Source organism: Takifugu rubripes, chromosome 11 (assembly GCF_901000725.2).
Source record: "Takifugu rubripes chromosome 11, fTakRub1.2, whole genome shotgun sequence".
In the NCBI taxonomy this organism is placed as follows: Eukaryota; Metazoa; Chordata; class Actinopteri; order Tetraodontiformes; family Tetraodontidae; genus Takifugu; species Takifugu rubripes.
Window position 1 is genome coordinate 11721005 of NC_042295.1, and position 19952 is coordinate 11740956.

The 19952-nt window shown below is 48.3% G+C and overlaps 2 long non-coding RNA genes across 5 annotated transcripts in view; both read left to right on the top strand.

Annotated features, from left to right (window-relative positions):
- The first annotated feature begins 795 nt into the window (after window positions 1–795).
- LOC115251463 (uncharacterized) lies at window positions 796–15682 on the top strand. 2 transcript variants are annotated; one of them, XR_003890016.1, is made up of 5 exons: window positions 796–1297; window positions 1566–1779; window positions 1864–1924; window positions 14504–14644; window positions 14717–15682. It is a non-coding gene; the product is annotated as an uncharacterized lncRNA (long non-coding RNA). The 2 variants fall into 2 exon arrangements; XR_003890015.1 differs by having other exon boundaries at window positions 1566–1924.
- A 2094-nt stretch (window positions 15683–17776) lies between these two features.
- LOC105417077 (uncharacterized) overlaps window positions 17777–19952 on the top strand; it is a 30737-nt gene continuing 28561 nt past the window's right edge. For all 3 annotated transcript variants that reach the window (XR_003889928.1, XR_964908.2, XR_003889929.1), the window contains exon 1: window positions 17777–17907. This is a non-coding gene — a long non-coding RNA (uncharacterized lncRNA). The remainder of the gene's footprint in view (window positions 17908–19952) is intronic.

The window sequence follows — 19952 nt, forward strand, 5'->3', positions numbered from 1 at the left end:
TGCATGATAATGTGAGACGCGTTGAAATGAAGTCACAGCTGATATTAGGGAGGGGGGGCATGACAGAAGCTGTGCGGCTGCAAATGTTGGTGCCGACTCCGTTGGCACCCTCGGGCGCTCATTTGGGGATTAAGCGGTTTAATCTGGAAATGTTGGGTAATTCATTCTCTCCTAAATAACACGGTGATTGCTTTGCTGGAAAGAGCAGGAAGCAGCCCACTGCTGGTGCTGGTAATAACATCTGCGGCAATCCCCAAGGGGGGTGGGGGGTGGGGGTGTCTTTCCTCACTCTTCTCGTCCGTACTGTCGTGTTTTAAGCACAACACGGATGTTTTAAGTTACCACAAGGCTAAAAAGCTCTTTAAATTCAATCTATCATTTCAATTTGACAGTACCTTACAAGGCCTATAGGGGGCATCACATCACCACAGCTCTTCTTTAAGTCACCCGTTTTCTTTCTAAATTGGGTTTTTGGATCTGCGTAACTGCCACAACTGTCCAGTCTGTTCACAGCTGGAAACCAGTCAGCTTCAGACTGGTTGCAACCTGTTTGAGAGACTCTAAATTGCCCCTTTTTTGTAGAGGTGAAAGGTTAATTAAACTATTTTAACAGGGAGAATTCCACTTTTGCATCTGGGTGCATTAAGAATTCAAAAACAGGAAGTTTCTTTTTCATTAATCTACAAAAAACATAAATTATCCAGGAACTGGAAGATGCAGGATTAATAATAGGTAGGTGGTGGGCAGAAAAGCATCTTCAGCAGAATCTTCTCAGCCGCTGGAACAAAGCAGACATCGATATTTCTGAGCTGCGCTCATCTCACGGGCGCGAAGATTAAAAGTCAGATTAATTTATTCACAGGCAACAACTTCCCCGCGAGGTTCCCTTCCGCAGATCCCACCAATCCGGCGGCCTGAAGCCTCCCCGGGCGTTGCTGCAGCAAATTGCGTCGTTACTTTGCAAATTTGTTCAAGCAATCAGTTGGGCCTCACTCGAGGCGCCCGGCCGACAACGGGAATGATTAAAATCCAGGGCGCCGCGCCTCCTGCCACTCGGGACCGGGATGAGAGCAGCATCACAACTAAGCCTTAGATTACGCGCCACTGTTACCTCCCCCGTGTTCCTACCGCCACTCTTTTTGCTCCTGCCCTCATCTGCCCCCCGGTTTCATCATTTGGAGACGTAGTGACGAGATCTGACTGTTCCAGACAAAAGGTGAAGGCTGGTTGTTTCTGACGGAGGCCCAGAGACGCCCTGCGGTTCATCTGTCATCCCAGAGCACATCCGCCATCAACGGTGGAGTAGAAAACCTTGATTTTTGAGATGAAATATGCAGAACGTGATGACGGATCAGCAGTGATAGTCTTTAATGTGTGTGTGTGTGTGTGTGTGTGTGTGTGTGTGAGGAGGTGCTCAGATTTGATGATAATCATGGATCAGAGTGATTTTGTCAGGTTTTTCTTCAGCTGCGCACCAAAAAATACATGAAAATGACCCCAGCAGCTGAAGGCGGAGGCAGGCTTGTTTTATATTTATCAGTTTATTCTCACATGTTGAATTCCAGCGAACGAGGGGGGGACCTGATGGGAGCCGAGGGGAGGAGGAGCGGGCCGTTGTTTCTCATTTTGCCACTCACGTCTCCGGCCTGGTGCATAAACAGCCAGCGCCGTGGAGCTGTGCTGGGGGGGCCAATCCAGCCCTTATCTGACCCGCTGTGACCTGATTGGGACTCAAACCAAACCATCGGATCAGCAGAGGGCCAGTTTAACCACCTCATTGTTGAGTGTCTGCGTTGTCCTTGTTCTGATCCCATCTCCACTATCCAGCTGTCCTCCAACTCTGATTACTCTGGTGTCCTCCAGCTGTGTCCACGCGTCCTGTGTTTCACCCTCCCCACTCATCCTTTGGAGCCTGCGTCCATCGGTAAGTTCCACTAAGTAAGTACTTTTGTTTCCAGAGTTTTTCCTGACCCTGAACTCAACACTACACTCTGTCACTGGTATCAGTAGCAGCTAACAGGCTGCCCCCCCCCCCCCCAACACACACACACCCTCCATCACCTTCAGGCGGTTTTCTGTTTGCAGGTGTGTCAAATACCACAAGTGTTTGTCTCCATTTCATTTCAAAGTCAAATTACTCCTGGAAGTCCTGCCAATAATGTGGGTTAATTGCTGGAGATGGCTGGATGGCTTCCAAGCAGTTCATCCAATTTCCATTTAAATTGAGCCGTCGGAGCGTGACGTGGGCGACTCTTGGCCCCCGCGACACCGGCGCTCCGCTGTGGCCGCGACGCTGCGGAGGCCCGTTCACAGGTGACGCGTGCACGCTTGTTGGGCTTGTAAATAATACCAGGATGCAGTCGTGTGCATGGCTGGTCTGTTCTTTCAGGCTCAGAGGTGATTGATCAAGGTTTTCCTGTGGCAAACTGGGATATTTCTGGTATCGGAGCGCCGGTTTGCTTCCGTCTCTGCGGGATTCTTTGAGTTGTTTTTTTTTGTTTTTTTGGATCTCCTGCTGTTCCTCATTTAAGCCGCTTCTTCAAAGCTTTCCTTCCGTCTCCTCACCTGTGGACTCTAATGAGGCCTGATTATCTGCCACCACCGCTGCACACGCGCCTGCCCCACGTGCAATTTGGGAGTGGGGTCGAGCTTTTATCACACTGCTGGTGAACACATGAACTCTCTGCCCTTCTGCTACTGACTGCAGCAGTTTGAAAGCACGGAAAACGCCGCATTCGATTTCCATTGATCGGAAATGCTCCGGTCGCAATCTGGTCTCAATCAGAAGAAAAATCAAGCACTGACGGTAACGTTGCAGAAGACAGAGCAGATTTGTCCCAATGAAACAGGACCAATGGAGAGAAATGTGCTATTGTGACCTGGGAAGTGGGCATAAAGGCCGTTATTACAGGTGTTATTCCTCCAGAGCACCGAGCTCATGAGAGGATGGCGGCGGACCTCCGGCAGCTGGTGGCGTCTCAGCGGGGACGGCTGGCGTCGCTCATTCCCTCGCAGGGCAACTGCTCATAAAATCCATAGTCTCATCGATTAGCTCCTTTCTAAAAATGGGGCCGTTGTCAGACGCATTGTTTCTACATCGAAAAGGAGTTAGCAACGTCTACGGTCAATCATAACCCCCCCCCCCATTAATCAGAGACCGGCTCTCCCACCAGCTCCCTCCGTGTGTCCCGGGTCAAACCATCGCCTTTGCTTTTATTTCCCTGACCCCCCCCCAGGTCATCATCAAAAGGGAGGCTTCTTCTCTGTGCATGCGGTGATGTCAAGAACAACATGAAAACACTTTACTGACCCCCCCCCCCCCAATCCCCGCCGCTCGCACCCTCAGACAGGTCAGGGGGAGAAAATGGAGGTCAGGTTTGGCACCAACACATATTATTCTAAGACACTGAATAATGGTGGGGGGTGGGGGGGCAGTGTGTTCTCCTTTAATCAAGTTAAAGGGTCAGTTTACCCATTTTTAGAGGAACTGAATACTTTGTTATCAGCTCAAGAATATTTGAACAAACAAAAACAGTTCCATTTACTTCTGCGTTAATGCTCATGAAACGGCCGTTTAATCCACGTGCGACCTGTCATCAAAATAAGCGTTTTCCAATATTTACGTTTCACATTGTGCTGTTTGCCACCCGCCATGTTTGGGAAGGACTACACGCACACGCCCGGCTAGAGGCTGATTAGGACCCAGACTCTGGTGTCTCTACGTGGGCCGTTGTCCTTCAGCTGCCCTTGACTTGATCACACCGGGCCTGAGGCGTTTGGATGAGGCGTTGCCCCCCCGCCCCCCACCCCCCTCCAGGCACCCTTCCCCCAAGGTCGCTCTGCAAGTTGTCTGTCTGTCTGAGCAAAAAAAACATGCACATATACATATAGATGTGTGTGTATGTGTGTTTTGTTCTGCACTGTGATCTTCACACAGGTTACTAAAACAAAGGCTCTCTTATTAATATTTATAGCTTCTCTGATGGGACGGGATCAATATAGAGAGGAAAAAACTCCCCATCCATCTTCTTCTGCGCCTCCTCCGTCTCTTCTTTCCGTCTCTTTGATGTTAGAGACGAAGTTTTAGACAGGAATTGGGCCCGTGCGTGAGCGATGGAGATCAGCGCTCGCGTGCTGTTTAGCAGCCTGGTGGACAACACCTCCCCCTACATGTCTGTCATGGGACAGATGCTCCGCGTCCACAGGCAACAGCACCGTCTCCGCCCTGACCCCGCCGTCTGGGTGTAGGTACAGTGGGTGATAAAGATGGACACCTCCTGATAAATGAGCCCTGGCAGCTCCATCACCCCCTTGTGATGGGCTTTATTAACAGAACAGGGCCCGTCGCAGCTTCCGCACAGAACAGCGGGGCGGAACAGGGCGGTAACGAGCCCGTCCTGCCGCGGGAGATTAGAGTCAACGCTCTGCTCATCATTTCAGTTTTAATGAGTGTGGCCAGCCAGTCAGACAGAAGGCAGCACTGGGAATCTGAAGGTTGATCCTGGTCCAGGAAGGTCCGTGCTCCAGATGTTTTAGTACTGTAGGGATGTGTTCTGTTGCTCCGCAATTGATGCTAACGCTAGTTAGTTTGGTGTCATTTTTAGCTGTCACTCACTTCCATTAACTCACATCTCAACCTGTTTTTTCCGGCTGTTGATGCTCTGGAAAGACATTTTCTTACAGACTGCAGCTTCTTTATTGGTGGATCTCCAAGATGCTACCCAGTGAATTAGACGGGAAAATCAGCAAATACGGCGCCGCTTAAAAGACAGCGCTCCCGTCCAGTCTTTAACCACGCAAGGACAAAAGTATTAATCGGACCAGTGGATTTCCCGGGCCGTGCGGCGGGAGGAGGTGCGGCGAGGCGAGCTGGCTAGGTGATGAATGTCCTCACTTCTGCGCGCTTCCAAAGTACAGTTTATCCGTGAGGAATGGAGCGGTGTGAACACGGGCAGGGAGGAAATTGCCTTTTCCATTGACCTGCAGCCAGGGGTGAGGTAGCGAATGGAAAGCGATATGAGAGTGTCTGCCCACCGAGGTGATGAATACGGCTTAAATTAGAGGAAGAGGGCTTTCAATCTCCCTGCACTTCGACTTTCCCCCCATTCTCACCACGCTAAATTGTTTTTTCGTCTTTTGCGCCGCGGCCTGCTCCGATTTTCCTTAATCTCCTCCTCCTATTTTTTCGGTCCCTCTCTGGGTCCCTCTGTCCGCCAGGCTTGTAGGGCTGTGCGGGTTGAGGGTTTGAGCTGGGTGAGGTCAGGAGGGCGGGGGCAGCATTTGCAGATTGCGGGACAGAAAGCTGAGGCAGCGCGGCCTTCATGGGGAGGCGTGACCTTGAGCAGGAAGACAAAAGATAGGGATAGAAGCCGTGGGGGGGCTTGAAGGCCTCTGCGCCCTCTTCATGCGCTTGTTGTTGGCATCCGGTGTTTTCCTCCTAACGGATTAAAGCAGAGCCCCTCGTGAATCACTGTGAAGGCGCAGGATATCACAACGCCCAGCCAGATAAACAAATCAGCCATTAAAACCGGCTTTACTGTTTATCGCTGCAGTGTTTTATGTGTTTCAGTGGCCGCGCGTTTCATTAACACCTAATATAACAACCCAGCTAATATACGTTCCTGCGCTCGTGTGACGGTGATCCCGGAACACGAGATCCATAATCTCTTGTTTAATCCCGTCGCAGTAATTTATGCAGGCTGGGTTTGCAGAGATTCTCCGAATAATACGGCAACAACACCCCCCCGCCACACACACACACACACACACACAAACACACACGCAATCCCTGTGGGCCATGAGTGCTGGAATCATTCGTGAGAGGAATAAAATCCCCGCGTCATGGAGCCGATGGACCGCTAAACAAGACAAAAGCCTGTTGGTCCGTTTCCAGTTTTAACTGACGTGAAACTTGATATTTTGTGGGAAGCTCTTTGAATTTTAGATGCATTGTGCGACGCAGCGCTTTGCTCTCTTATTCAGACCGAGTGCAGATGACCCCCCCCCCCCATCCTGAACGAGAGCACCACAGCCACGACCCTCTGTGGTCACCTGTGGAGATGCAGGAATCCTGGAAAGGTTTGTTCTTTTCCACTTCCACCACGTTCGCACGCCTGCCCCCTGCAGGAGGTTAAGTCCAACATTACTATTCTCCTGTTGCAGCGTGAACATTTTTTTAAATTTAATCCTTGTTCAGATCTTTGAATTGGAGATGCCTGCGACACCCGTGCACCAGTCACATAAAATCAGGTGTCGGCTCATTTTTTGTCTCCACTCCGGATTGAGAGCTGCTGCACAGACAGCCCCCTACAGGGCGGCGGCTTCCTGTGGAGACGGGGCCTGTTCTGAATCGCACGCGTGCGGGAATGCTAATGCTAATTTATGGTCAACCAGGAAGCTGCAGCTGTTTTGATGTCCCTCTGATATCAGTCTGGCGTGTTTAATTGTTGATCAGGGCGCTTCCGTCCAGTACGGACAGAAGCTTGGCTGCATTTTCCCCAATTGGAGGAGAAATACGGAGGACATTCCGTTGTGCTGACATGCAGGATGTACAAATAATGCCCTCTTGAGCAGCGTTCCATACATCACCGGAATGAGTCTCATCTCATCATTGACTGAGATTTGCGGCCATTCATCTCCGTGAGTGATGAGCTGCGTTTAGATCCGTGCTAGCTCAACCTTGGCCCCCCTTTAGCGTCTCAAACCTCCCGCGCTTGTTCTTTTCCTTGTCTGAGCGCAGCCCACTGGGACAGCAGACACGAGGTTAGAGCGAACCGCGCACGCCTGCTTTGGCACCGCTGAAGAATGGGCAGAGACAAGCACGGCGAACAGATGGCGGCCGATCTGTAATTGAAGGTCTCGGGCGCAAAATGATACACTTGCCGAAATCTCGCTCGGGGAAACGGCGCGATCTTCGCATTAGCAATAGCTGCACATTCGCAGGTTCCAGCGTCTGGCGAAGGGTTCAAATGTTGCCATTTAGCACCATTAGTCTGCAGTGATGTCGGTGTCGGCGGGTGCGCTCGCAGACTGCTTAATTACCGGTCTAATCCACGCCGCCATGAAGATGGACAAAGACAGTTAAGCAGGATGAGCCTGTAATGGCTCCCAAACGAGAGCCAGGTCCGTGGGGGCCCCGGAGGGACTCACCTGTGATTCAGCCTTCTCACTTTCGTACGTGACGGCTTGGCATCGTGGCATCAGCCCCCCTCCCCCGTGACCCTGGATGCTCCCTCTTCTGTAGGAGGCTGCATAATTGTCTAATTAAATGGGGAGACAACAGCCCCAGAATGCCTCATTAAAGACGGCGCTCCATCAGCTCCCGCCTCGCTGCGGGTTTTTTTTTGTTAGACGGGACACCCGCTCGTTTTGGCAGGAAAGGTCAAATGAAGAACTGCAGGAGATGCTGCGGCGTCCCAGTGGCATCCCTCGGCGCCTTCACGGGCGCCTACAGCGGCAAATAAAAACAAAAGTCATCTGAAATGTGAAATACGAAACCTTACGGCGTGAATTGAATCACATCGGGGGGCAAAAAGGGTACAAAGGTTTGTGCCGCTATCGTGCCGGTAAAGCTCGTCTCGTTTTTCGTGTGTGTGTTAATGAGGCGCGGCCTGATGAATAATTTCAGCGGATAAATGAGCCAGGTTGAAGCTGCCTATAAATGAGCCTCGTTCCAACAAAAGAATCCCCTGTGACTTCAGACGAGTTTGTGAATCTAGCGAAATAATTAACGCGGAGATTTACACCATCGCAGGCGCGTGGTGCGATAACCAGGCCTGCGGATCATGTGGTCTTTACAGGTCGTGTTGATTAAAGTGTTTGTGTGCGTGCACGTGTGCCCCAGTGAGAATACAGGGGGGGGAAATATAATATATACAGTAAATATCCCTGGTTGATGGCGTTTACTTCAGGAGATATATAGAAATAGGTAGTGTTTGCTGTCCAGCTAGTGCTAACTGTAACCTTTCCAAGTCCTATTTCACGGGGTCAAAGACGTCTCCCTGCATCCTTCGCCACTGGTCCCCCCCCTCAACGAACGCAGGTGCCACCTGTCATGAATATTTGAGAGGTGCTGGGGTTTAACATACGTCCCATCTGAAATGTCAGCGGCTGACAGAGCATTTGGTTCCACGTTCCGGGGGTGTAATTTAATCTCCCGTCCGGATGTAAACGCGATCAACCGGGCGCCTGAGAGCCGCAGCAGCTCCTGTAAGCTGCCACATATCAACCACGCTGCCTGACAATCTACTCATAACCACATAGATTTTGTGTCAAAGCCTAAAAAGCTTGAATTTTGCCTTTGGGTATTGGGGCGAACAACCACGGCGGTGGGAGTGACGGCGCGAGTACACTTTGGAAAGTCCGCCTGGTATCAGGAGGGTGGTGGCTGGGGGTCAAAGGTCATTCGGGACTGAAACTGTCCTTCCTGAGCCAGATTAGTTCATTTCTCAGTTATTATGTGAAGCGCTGTGACCCCGGCTGTCATATGAAGACCCTCACGATTAACTTTCCAATATAAGACTTATTTAAAACCAACACTTTTCCACCTTTGTTGTACCTGTCCAGAAAATGAAATTAGACCCTTGAGCCCCAGGTGAGGTGGATAAATCCATATTAGTCGCCGTAAAACCTCTCAGAAAACAAGCGCGCGGCTGAACAACTGAGCTGAAATTTACAGCCGACTTTACGTGGGTAATTCGGTTTATGTATTTAGCCCCGATGTTGATGGATGATTGGGGCTTTGCTGCCTTCAGCCATGAATAATTCACCACTAGACCCGATTTGAGAAGTTGGGAAGAACGCAAACTTTGTTGGAAACGGTCGTAATTGAATTAAAACAGGATGAAGCAGTCGGTTCAGATGCTACAACAGAAGCTAATTAGCCCGTTGTTGCTGGTCAGTGCGCTAACAAGCGCGCATCATATAAAAAGAAGCGTTCATGATTAAAATTTTGAAACGCCCGCATCGGGGCAGCCTTTTAAGGTTGTTATCCAGAGGGCAGCGTGATAATAACACTTCAAAACAACAAGGTTTTGATTCAAAGACCGCAGGTTATTGATGATTTACTCACAGAAGCTGGAAGAGACACCAGGCAGCTTCATTAGTGTAACAACAGTCCAACTGCTCACAGCTCCTCTGCTGCTGGCCAGAGTGCAGACGGACGCACGGACGCCAACAGAGGGAGCCCAATCGCTGTCTGCCCCCCAACGGCATTAATGAAAAGCAAATGAGCGGTAAAAGTCTGTGCCTCGGCTTCTTTGTGTGACTCACAGACGCCAGAAAGAATTTGCTGTCTGTCCTTGATGAAGAACACGTGGCTTGACCCCGTCCCTGAAGGGGGGGGTGATACATCTGCAGTTTGTCTCATTTTCAAGGTGTGTTGGTGTCCAGGGCCTCCTTCAGGGTTCTATAGAGCCGTAGGAACCTGTCAGCAGGATTGCCTCGGGTCTCGAGGGGCACGGCTGCCCTTTTTCTGTTACCCCCCCCCCCGCCGTAACTGTTGCAGCAAGTTGCTGTCACGCTCTGCTGATATCCTACATATACCTACCTATAGTAATAAAGTGTCACAGTTCTCCAAGGAGTGATGAATTTGAGGAGGAGGCCACTTAAATATGTAGGAGATGAACGTTTTCGGACGTTTCCGGCTAAATCCTCGGCAACGTTTCCCCACCAATAACCAGACGTGACTGGTGGATTTAATATGTTTCATTGGATTCCGGTATTTACAATAGATTCCCCCAGTAATGAGTCACTGAGGCTCACCCAGGTTTGCTCTTCAATTCCCGACAGCGCAGTCGTTTCAGTTTGAAGAGCTCCGAACTATTACTTCAATAAATATTTGATGAAAAAGGTAGTTTTATCGATTCAAACGCGGAGACAAATGCGAATGTGTTCATTAGGCCGCCTGCCAGCGCCGGCCAGGAATATTCTTTGTTTACAGTGGAGGGCCGCACACGTGGGGGGGGGGGATGCATGAATATGGAGCAGGTAGCCTTCGCGCATCTGCACCAACTGTATGTGCACGCGCGCACATTTGCAGACGTGCATGCGCGACACCGGAGGTCTCACTGTAGTCGGTTACGGTTTTCCTAAAATCTCTTGCTGTTCGCTGCCAGACTGAAGCAGCAGCTCTTGGGAGGGGAGGAGCACGAGGACGCGAGCGTGCACTTTTGTGCCTGTGTGGCTGCTCTGCACCAGGAAAACGTGCGCTGCCCTACAGCGTTTGGTACAAAGCTCCTGCTCCTATTATGCATGCTGGCAGCACTGGGAGAGACGGGGTCAGGGTCTTCTAATCAAAACAGGCCTTTTAGCATAGAGAATGTCTCGTTTCCACTCATTGTTTTTCCCCATTCGAGTCGACCCGTTCGATTCCCATTCAACGCCCTTCTCGTCCTTGAGTTCCTTGTTTTTCGCCGTTTTGATGAACCGTCAACATTTGCGTGAGCAGAGGACAAAATGCAGCAGAGGAATTCAAGGAGCCAAAGTTCGTTAAGACGGCTATTTGTTACCTGCAGGACGTGGGCGTTGCTCAGGTGATGCTTTTGGAGAACTGGAGCTCCAGACCCCCCCAGCTGCCTTTAAATCAGCTGTGCGCTGTGTCACCAGACAGCATGGCCGCTGTTATCTATGGCTGGGAGGGGAAAAACTGGTTCACTTTCTCATTCAGCCTCATTCCGATAGAGATGGACTGTGGCCAAAAGTCCCCCCCACCTCCACCGGTGAGACATGGACAGTAGAGAAAGGTCAGCAGCGGAGAGAAGAGCGGGAGGCAGAAATGCTGCTTACATGACACAAGCAATTTTTCAGCTGTAAGTGGATTTTAACCTTTTCCCGTCGTGGGCGGGGGTGAACTTTGATTCTTTTTTGTAATTCCTCAGGAAAGGAGAGACTTTGAAATCGAGTTTGGACCTCAGTCTGAAAGTTTCCCTCACTGGTTCTTCAAAAGTGCTCGATAAACAAAATGAAATAAGCAGATCCAACCGCCTGACACTCAAATTAGTGCATCGCAGTTTTGCTTTATGTATATTTGGTTACTGCTAGCTAGCTTGAGGGCTTGCAGTTGATTGATGGAGTCATTTGCTTTCCATAGCTGCTTTTTTGTAAATAAATGCATCTAAAAAGTTCCATTTTTTGTTGCTAACTATTGGTGCTGTCAACTTAAGGCCTGATCATACTTTTATTGTATAAGTCTTAATGCTAATTGTCATGGCCGTACTTTGTGATTGCTACTTTACATTGTAGAAGATGTTTGTGTTCATTTTGCAGGGTTCTGAGGTCTCCTTCCCTCTGAATACTGACAACTCTTTCCAAGCCACAACTCCTCCGTTTCTCCTCGTGGTTGTGTTCTATATCTGCCATCGCAGTTTGTAAAAGTATCCCTCACCTTTAGCTCGCAGTCGTGTCCTACATCTTCTCTATAAACGCTTCAGTTCGAGACATTAGTCGCCCTAAAAGATGCTCCTCTCACAACAATGAACACACAAACAGGCAGACGGACTTCAGGAGGGTGGCGGGATGGAGGATAATAGCAGCGATGGCAGCCAGCGTAATCAGGCAGGCAGCAATGTTGCGCACGTGTGACCAGACAGCATCCATCTGGCCGCCCTGCGCGATCGATCCGTCCCACCAACCCGCCTGCTGACGACCACATTCCTTTTGTGCTCGGAGTCAACCGCTTCCCGAATGAATCGAAGTTACGTCGTTTTCGCAGATTTCAACCTGTGTCGTCCCGACGATGGCTGGGCTAGCGTTGCCGTTGTGATGGCAAAGTAAATATAACTTCCACGAGGGGGGGGCACGATGCAATTCATCATAACAGTGGTATCAGGCTTGAATCACCGCCGGAGGAGGGACGGCGGCCGTGCGTGATCGATAGCGCCCTCATGCTCGCGCAAACTTCGATCCGCTCCTTTGAGAATTAATTAGCGGCTGAATGTGCTCGGGCAACATGAATATCGCGCCGCTCGTCCTGGATGACGGGATGATCCATACGGCAGTTGTTCAAGGATCAATTATGAATGTTGTAATTTGTTATTGATGTAATTGATTCATCTGTCCAATTACAGCGGGGCTGCCCCTTTTCAGCCGCTTTCAGCCCACCTTTATCCTCGGGGGGGCAATAGTCTCATTTATATGCCATATCTGTTAACAGCTCACAGTAACAGTTTTTACATTTAAAAGGTATCTTTGTTTTACTTTTATACTAGTTGCTTGAGCTTTATTTGATTTAAGGTGGCATCAGCAGTTGTTTGTTGGTTAATCGGAATTTTAGGTTGTGTTTCGCTACGGCAACATTGCAGGATACTATGGTGACACACGCTTGACGTTAGCTTAAACGGTGCCGCTAAGGCTTGTTCTGAGTGTGTTTGCTGGGGATGGAACACACACACAAACAGCCTTCTCTGTTGTTGAGATCAGCTTCATAATAGCGGGGGCCTCCCAGAGTGTTGGATGGTGGACCTGCCGGGTGCGTCGCACTTTCATCTCACTTCCTCATGTGTCTGCAGCAACAATTTGTCCCATTCAGACCCATAATTCCCCCAAGCAAGACTTCCTCCACAGCAGATTCCACCATCCGCATGATTTAAACATGCGGTGGGACACAAACAGCCTTCCCACTGATTCATTCCAGTTCGTTTCATACGATATGAAATGCCAGACCGCTGAAATAGTGCAGCCGAAGGCAACAGTACATATATGTTAATAAAGTCATAAATGTCAGGATCAGAAAAGCAAACCTATACCTAGCCCTGACTTTTATTAGTTTTTCTCCACGACGGCGAATGTCTGCTTTGTAACTCTTTCAACGGCCAAATCCGGTGACGTTTTTAATCCTGCCAACATGCTTCGCCTGGTTTTCCTCCCTCGCGTAAGCTTCTCAATTCTCAACTCACCTTATTGATCACAAATGAGGCAGTAAAAGTCTGGACTCTGGGCCATTCGCCTGTCCCAGCATTGCTCTTCTGGAGGCTTGAGCTCAGCTCATTGATGCTTTGATTCACCCCCCCTTCATCCTCTTCTTGGCATATTGATCAGGAAAGGTCCTGTACTTCCCCACCAGCCTCACGCCGGAAATCGCTTCTCTTGTTAGAGGGAATATAAGCAGACTGGCAATTTAGCAGGCGCGAGGGGACACTTAAATAGCAATTAATGCCACACTTTTCATTTTAAGTGTGTTTGTCTGGCTGTGGTAATTGGGTGCGCAAACAGTCGATTTTTGCGTTACAGCCTAAGGAACAAAGAGCCAAACAGCTAGCGGTGATCAGCGCGTTTGACACCACTGTGTTTTGCTAGTAAATCCTGTTGGATGGAAAAACAGCTTCATCTTTGTCGCAAAATCTTGATAATCTATTCCCTAAACCCCAGCGGGAGCGAAATTTCTTCTTCTAGCTGGTTGCTCAACCGCGCACGCAGACTGACAAGCGAAGAGAGTATTGGCAGCGCTCAGGCTCATGCAAAGGAACAACAAAAAAAGAGCTGTTGTTTCCCAAGATATTGTATAGTTAGCTAGTGGTTGGCACGGTGATTGTTCCCAGTCACCGGTTGACTACGCTCTTTGTGAACATGAGCTAATGGAAGCTATGGCTAAAGCTAACTTTATGAATTTAAATAGCCTTGATGCACAGTTCTATATGTGGTAAAACTACTGAATATTTGTGTTATAAAAAGTTTATATTTGTGGATTCTTTCGATCCATCAGTCATTGCAGGAAGAAAACAACTGCATGATGGAAAAGTTTCAGCTTTTGCAACAACGAAGGTTTGAAGATTTGTTTTATTTTAAAATTGAATGTGGACTGTTGCCAAACACCTAAAAAAAGATTAAATCAATTGTTTCTTCACTTAAATATAAAGAGTTACTTCAAGGATTTTTAAGATATGAATCACAGAAAACACTGAAATCATGTCACAGTCCACCAGGTTGTACTCTGAGGCTGACAAACATGAACAATGTTAAGGAAATACATCAACGACAAGGACTGATGGCTGCTGTAGGTGTAAGAAATCTCAATAACACTAAAATAAACCCCACACTCACGAAGCCCCCTCACCCTAAACCAAGCTCCAGAGCCCATTTCAGCAGCCGTGGAGAGTGATGGAGGGGGTCCTGTCTGTGTTCTGTCAGGTCTTTGATGGAGTCATTTACTGTGAGGGCTATCAGAGATGAAGAGCCACCGTTCAAAACAGAAGAACACGCCACCGTCCCGGTGGTACGGGGGGATACGGGGGTCTGCAGGCGGTTAGAAAACCATCAAAACTTTCACATGAAGCAGAATAATGACGCAAAGAAACAAATTTAGCGATGGGGAAAAAAGCTTTTAGCTGTAATCTGCGCAGCAGTTCGCTTTTTAGCCGCGCATGAGAATGCCTCCAATAACCTGCAGATCTGGTATCCACGGCAACAAACATCAGTCTGTGGATCTTTGGAAGAGGCGGTCAAGCAGAGGGATTTTAGGTCTTATTCACAAAAGGGCAACTGTGTTTTTGTGTTTGTTTGGATGCAGGAAAACCGAGATTTCAGATCTTCTTCGACCAGGAAACCAAACTCAGCCAACTGCCGCCCTCACACTTCGGATGCAGATGTTGTCCTGCAGGATCCAGCGTGTGTGAATACAGGAGATCCTCCAGCAGGCAAACAGTGACGTGTGTGTATTGTGATGATAGAATGAGGGGGCAATGTCGTCACCATAACAACCGATCTTTACTTTTATGCGCAGGAGCTGCTTCATCCTGGAAACGTTCTGGATTGACGGCGCCATTAATCACACGTTCGACCAGGCCACAAGCAAAAAACGGCCCAAAACATTGAAACAAACACATGTGAAGAAAAAACATGATTAATTTACGCTCCAAAACATCAGTGTTTAAGATTTAAAGCGGCGCCAATAGATGAACAAATAGAGAAAAACCGTAACAGTTGTGTCAAACCACAATGGTTCGACCCATAAACCCACAGTTAGGAGGGTCCATTTCTGGTTCCTCTTCCCCACCAGTGAGAGAGCTGCTCTTAATTACCGGTCATGTGACGGTTATTTACATCGCCGCCAAGGCTTCGTCGCCCCGCCACTAGAGCGAACATCTGGCTGCGCTTTTGGACACAGACACCACGTCCTCCTACGCCGCTGCCAGACTGAACTCTAGGTAATATTTAGATCCGAAGAAGCCGACTCCAGTTTAACTACACAGGCATCCACGCAGCGCTGGAAACACAACTCAAATACAGCTCAATCTGTTCCCCTCTTCTTTGGTGTCTGAGTTCTGCTCTCGCCTCTGCCTGTTAACCTTTCACACTCCACCAAGTGTGGTAACATTTAACTCCGGTCCTGACAAGGCCATGCCCGGTTTAAGGATTTTTCCACTTTATCTGCATGAGTGCCGCGCAAACTATCCCCCAACTAGTAAAGGTCATGTCAAAACTGTATTTTTAAGCCTTAAGAAATGTCACTTTTGCAAATTGCACTCCAGTTTATTTCTGCGTGGGTTGTCTGGACCTTTGCTGTCTCATCCAAGAAATAATCGATTTTAATTTAACTGCAGGGATTTTTTCTGTTTGTAGCTGCAGCCTCTTCGTTAATGTGCTATGAGCTCTGTTACTAAGACTTACGGCAGGAGATTGACAATGAAACACAATTTTCTCTAACTTGTTCAGCCTGCTGGTGTCAGAGATTAATATAAAGTGGGTCGTTTTTATTTATCTTCTACAACGGCAGCCTTTTCCTACATTAAATGTACCAAAATGTGTATAATAAGGCATGCTATGATGGCTGTGGAGCACCTGTGTGATCAATGGCCACCTTCCATCGTCCCTTCACCTTCCTCTGTAATCAGCGGTGTGATGTCATCAGAGGTGACTGGACCAGACCGGTTCCACGTGTCCTTTGATGACGGGGCGGTCACGAGGTCTTCCTCCCAGCGGTGGGTCCCTCTTTCAGCATGAAGGACTCGGATCTCCACTCTGGCTCTTCTAAGCCTTTCGAATAGGAAACACATTCCACAGCTAGCTAGTATATTTTCACATCTGTACATTTACAATAGACCACAAACACACACTACCGGCGACCACCAACCATCATTTATTATCTCTCGCCATCGGAAAACAGCCTACAGACATGAAACGAGGTATATTTGGCTTTTCCCTCAGTTCAGTGCAGCGATTAGGAGTTGCTAAGTAACTCGGAGTTCCTTTGACGTGCTCTGTTTACGCCCCTGTTTGCAGAGAGCCCCAGATTAACTGATCATAATACACTGATAATACAAGAGCGTGGACGTGCGTTCTGCATGTAAACCAGGTTTTCTTCGCCCGAAATTTATTTGCTCTTGCAAATCATCATCAGAGGGTGAAATTACTGCAAAACCCCTGAAGTTAGTCATTTGCACATTCCGCAATTGGGTTAATGAAAGCTAGTTAATGGGGAAAAACTTTCCTTCAAGAATGACGTGATTATTGGATTTATGAGTGGCTGCAGGAGGAAGGCGGCAGCTGAAGAGCGCCGCCGCCGCCTCAGAGGCGTTTAACCTGGGCGTGTGAGACAGACCCGCCACCTCTGCCTGCTCAGTCTTTTATCACGTTATTGCAGCTCTGCCCCGAAGAAACACAACAACAGAATAACGAGGAAAAATACAAAAAACAGCCCCCCAAACATCCGTGTTTATTTAACACCAGAGCAGACAGTGAAATGAGAAGAAACATGAATATTTCTCCAGAGGTTCCAGAGAAATCAAGCAAAACGGCGCCTTATATTTAATTTGCACGACAGGGATTCTTCTTTGTTCATGGAGGCTCTAATGGAATTACTAATGTAAGCAGAGAGTAGAATGAATCAGCACAGTCGAGAGGCACCGTGACACTTTTGTTTTTGCTTGTTGGACTTGTTTGAAGGGTAATCTTCTTGTTAGTGTAATCCATCTTTCAGAGCAGACACAAATGCCTCTTGTCTGGACCGGCTGGAGGATTAGTGAGGAGGAAGTCTGAAAGGAATCGCTGGAGCAGAGGAAAATGAGGACTTTTACCCTCTGAGCACATCTGGAGAAGACGTTTTATATGGAGGACGAAGTAAAACAGGCGTTTGTTGTGTTGCGGATGTGTGGCGCGTCCACGGACACAGTTGTGCTCACGTACTGAAGTGGGGAAGCGCTTCCGTGTGCAGAGGAAAGGAAGGGAGCTCCTTCCTGAGCAGATAAAAGGGTTCATCTGAAGTGCTGCGCTTTAATGAGAGCCTGCCAATCAAACAAATGGAATAATTGCTCCGGCTTAATTAAAATGATTCAGAGCTAATTCTGTGGAGAACACTCTGTGGTTTACTCATTGATTTCCAATGATGTTCAGGCAGCCACATTATTCAAATAAAAACAAATGCATAATCACAAAACAAAATCACAAAAACATTAATACATCTAACAGAAGGGATAATTTGTCATATACAGAAGCAAATTGAGTCCTCCTAATTGGCTTTACGAAAGAATTTTTCCTTCTATTTTGCTTTATTTTTCTGACTTTGTAACAACTTTCTTATTTTTAATGGCATTTTGTAGGGTTTAATGTCCTGTAACGAATATCTGGTGTTTTCCCCATTAACCTTCTCGTGTTGTCTTAGTTTGAAGGCTCTTGCTTCCATTTCCCCTCAGCGTGATTACCTTCACTGGTTCACCTGTGCTCCATTAGCTCCTCCTCCTCCCTGAGTTCTCCGTTCTGATTGGACAATTGTGATTTCCTGGGTTTTAGCTTAGCTTCCTGCCTCTGTGCTCAGTGGATCTGTTTGTTACCCCCCAGACAAACACTGAGGTGCCTTAACATTTACCCCCTCCCCCCAGATGAGAGTCCTCCACCTCTTTAATGTGGTTTGTTGGAGCACCTGTAGTTTCCAGTAAGATGCCAACTGTTACACATCACCAAAGTCTTCGTCCCCAGGTCAGCACAACTTTAACTTTTCTTCTTGTTCTGAGCAATCTTGAAGAAAACCCACTTTGGGAGGGGCTCATGACATCAGTTTGATATTCTGATGGAGCCACTGTTGGCAATGACATAGTAGAATACTCTTTTCCATGTGTGTTATTTCAACCAAAGCTAATTTGGTTGATCTGGATGATCCCTTCTCATGACCCACTTTTCTGTCCTCCAACAACACTGGACACCCCAGTTCCTGAGACAAATAGTGGGATTCTTTTTCCAGTAAAGGATGAATGTGAAAGCTGAATGTTACATTTTGTTCCTTAGAAATAAGTTGCATCCTTGAAGGACACCCGTGCAAAAAAGAGAAGGAAATCTGACGTTCTCTGACTTCTTACTTGCGCTAGAGAACACCACCCTTGGAAAAGCACGTTCCTTTTCTCTTCCGCTGGCCCGATTCCATCCGAGATTGTGCTCCAGGCGGTCTTGACAAAGCCAAAAGGAACGGCTGAAATAGAAATACGCCAGCCGGAGCAAATATTCCTCCTCCATCCTGCTGCGACAGAGAGGTGCGCGGCGGTCTGGTGTGAGGGTCTCCTAAGACGGTGGGCAAAGAGTCACCTTTGGCAAAGGCTGACGGGAGTAAACAACATGTGGTCGGGGGGGGGGGGGGGGGCAGTCGAAGATTGTGAGGATGAATATAATTCAGGGATTCAACCGTGTTCTCTAGTCTAGTATATGTCGACCACGCTCAGAACTGCGCTGCAGTGCATTAGGATGTGACCTGTGAATCAAAAGGCTGGATCCAGCCGGGATATTGACGGCGGGGGTGTTCAGCCTATCGATACAGCCCGTGAGAAGAATGCGCCTCAGCCGCCTCTGCGTCAGAACCGCCAGGTTCTGGGCTGCAAATGTCTTTGCCCTACACGGTGAATTACGTTGATGGATGTGTTTTTTTCCAGCAGAAATCAATATGAAGATAACAAAATACTCCAGAAATCATTTGCTTGGCTGCGTAACCTCAGGTTGGGATTGTGATGAAGCCTATTTAAAGTAGATTCCGACCATCAGGATACGTTTGTGATGAATCCAACATCTGATCTGACTCATTCTTCGCAGGATGATGATACCAATCCACCTGAAATCACCTGAAATATGAGTTATTTAAATAAATGATAAAAACCTAAAGAACATAAATTTGCTAGAGTCGGACGAGAGCCATCAGACATTACAGATCATCAACCTGCAATAAGCTTTTGCATCTAAAACCAACAATAAGCTGGGATTCAATGGAAATCTGCTCTATTATAATAGATCATCAGAGACACAGCGGAGTCTTGTCATCTTCGGCTTAGCAACTTTTCTAAAACTCTGAGCTCTTGTGGGTGATGAAAGAGCTATTTACGGATACAGGCTGTGTGTTTTAATTCCAGCTCTGTGACGTGCTTAATCGGGATTACACTCGCTACCAAACAATGCGGGGGGACAGATGATAGCTCGCCGTCTGGAGTCTCTAACGAGTGTGAACCCGTGCTCAGCTGAGGACGGGGCTGCTGCAGAGGATTCTGGGAGGCTGTTGATGAAATCCCGCCCGAGCAGAGCTGTGCTTTATTACTGCATGTTTCATTACATTACACATGATTAAAAGGAGCGCGGGGCTGAGCACACGTCCCACCTGTGCGTGCACCATCGTGCGCTTTCATCACACGCATGCTTCTGTGCACCCTGGCAGAGATCCAAACTGTCTGTCAGGTCAGGGTGTGAGATGGAAGACGGGGTAGGAAGCAGGGAGGGGGGGGATTTATTAGTTACAATTACCATCAAGCTATTGTACAAGACTCCTGTGGACAATATTGGTGGGATTACTGAGCAGGAGAGGCAGTCCAGTTTCATTAAAAAGGCCTTGTTGGTGGTGGAGGGAGACAAAGGCTACATCCAGGCAGGGTCGCCCTCTCTGAGCGCTCTCTCTGGAGGGAGGGAGGTGCAGAGTGTGAGCCCTGCAGCCTCTCTGGGCTTTATTAATTTATGCATTTATCTTTCGCACGTGTCCTGTGCAGACATGGGAA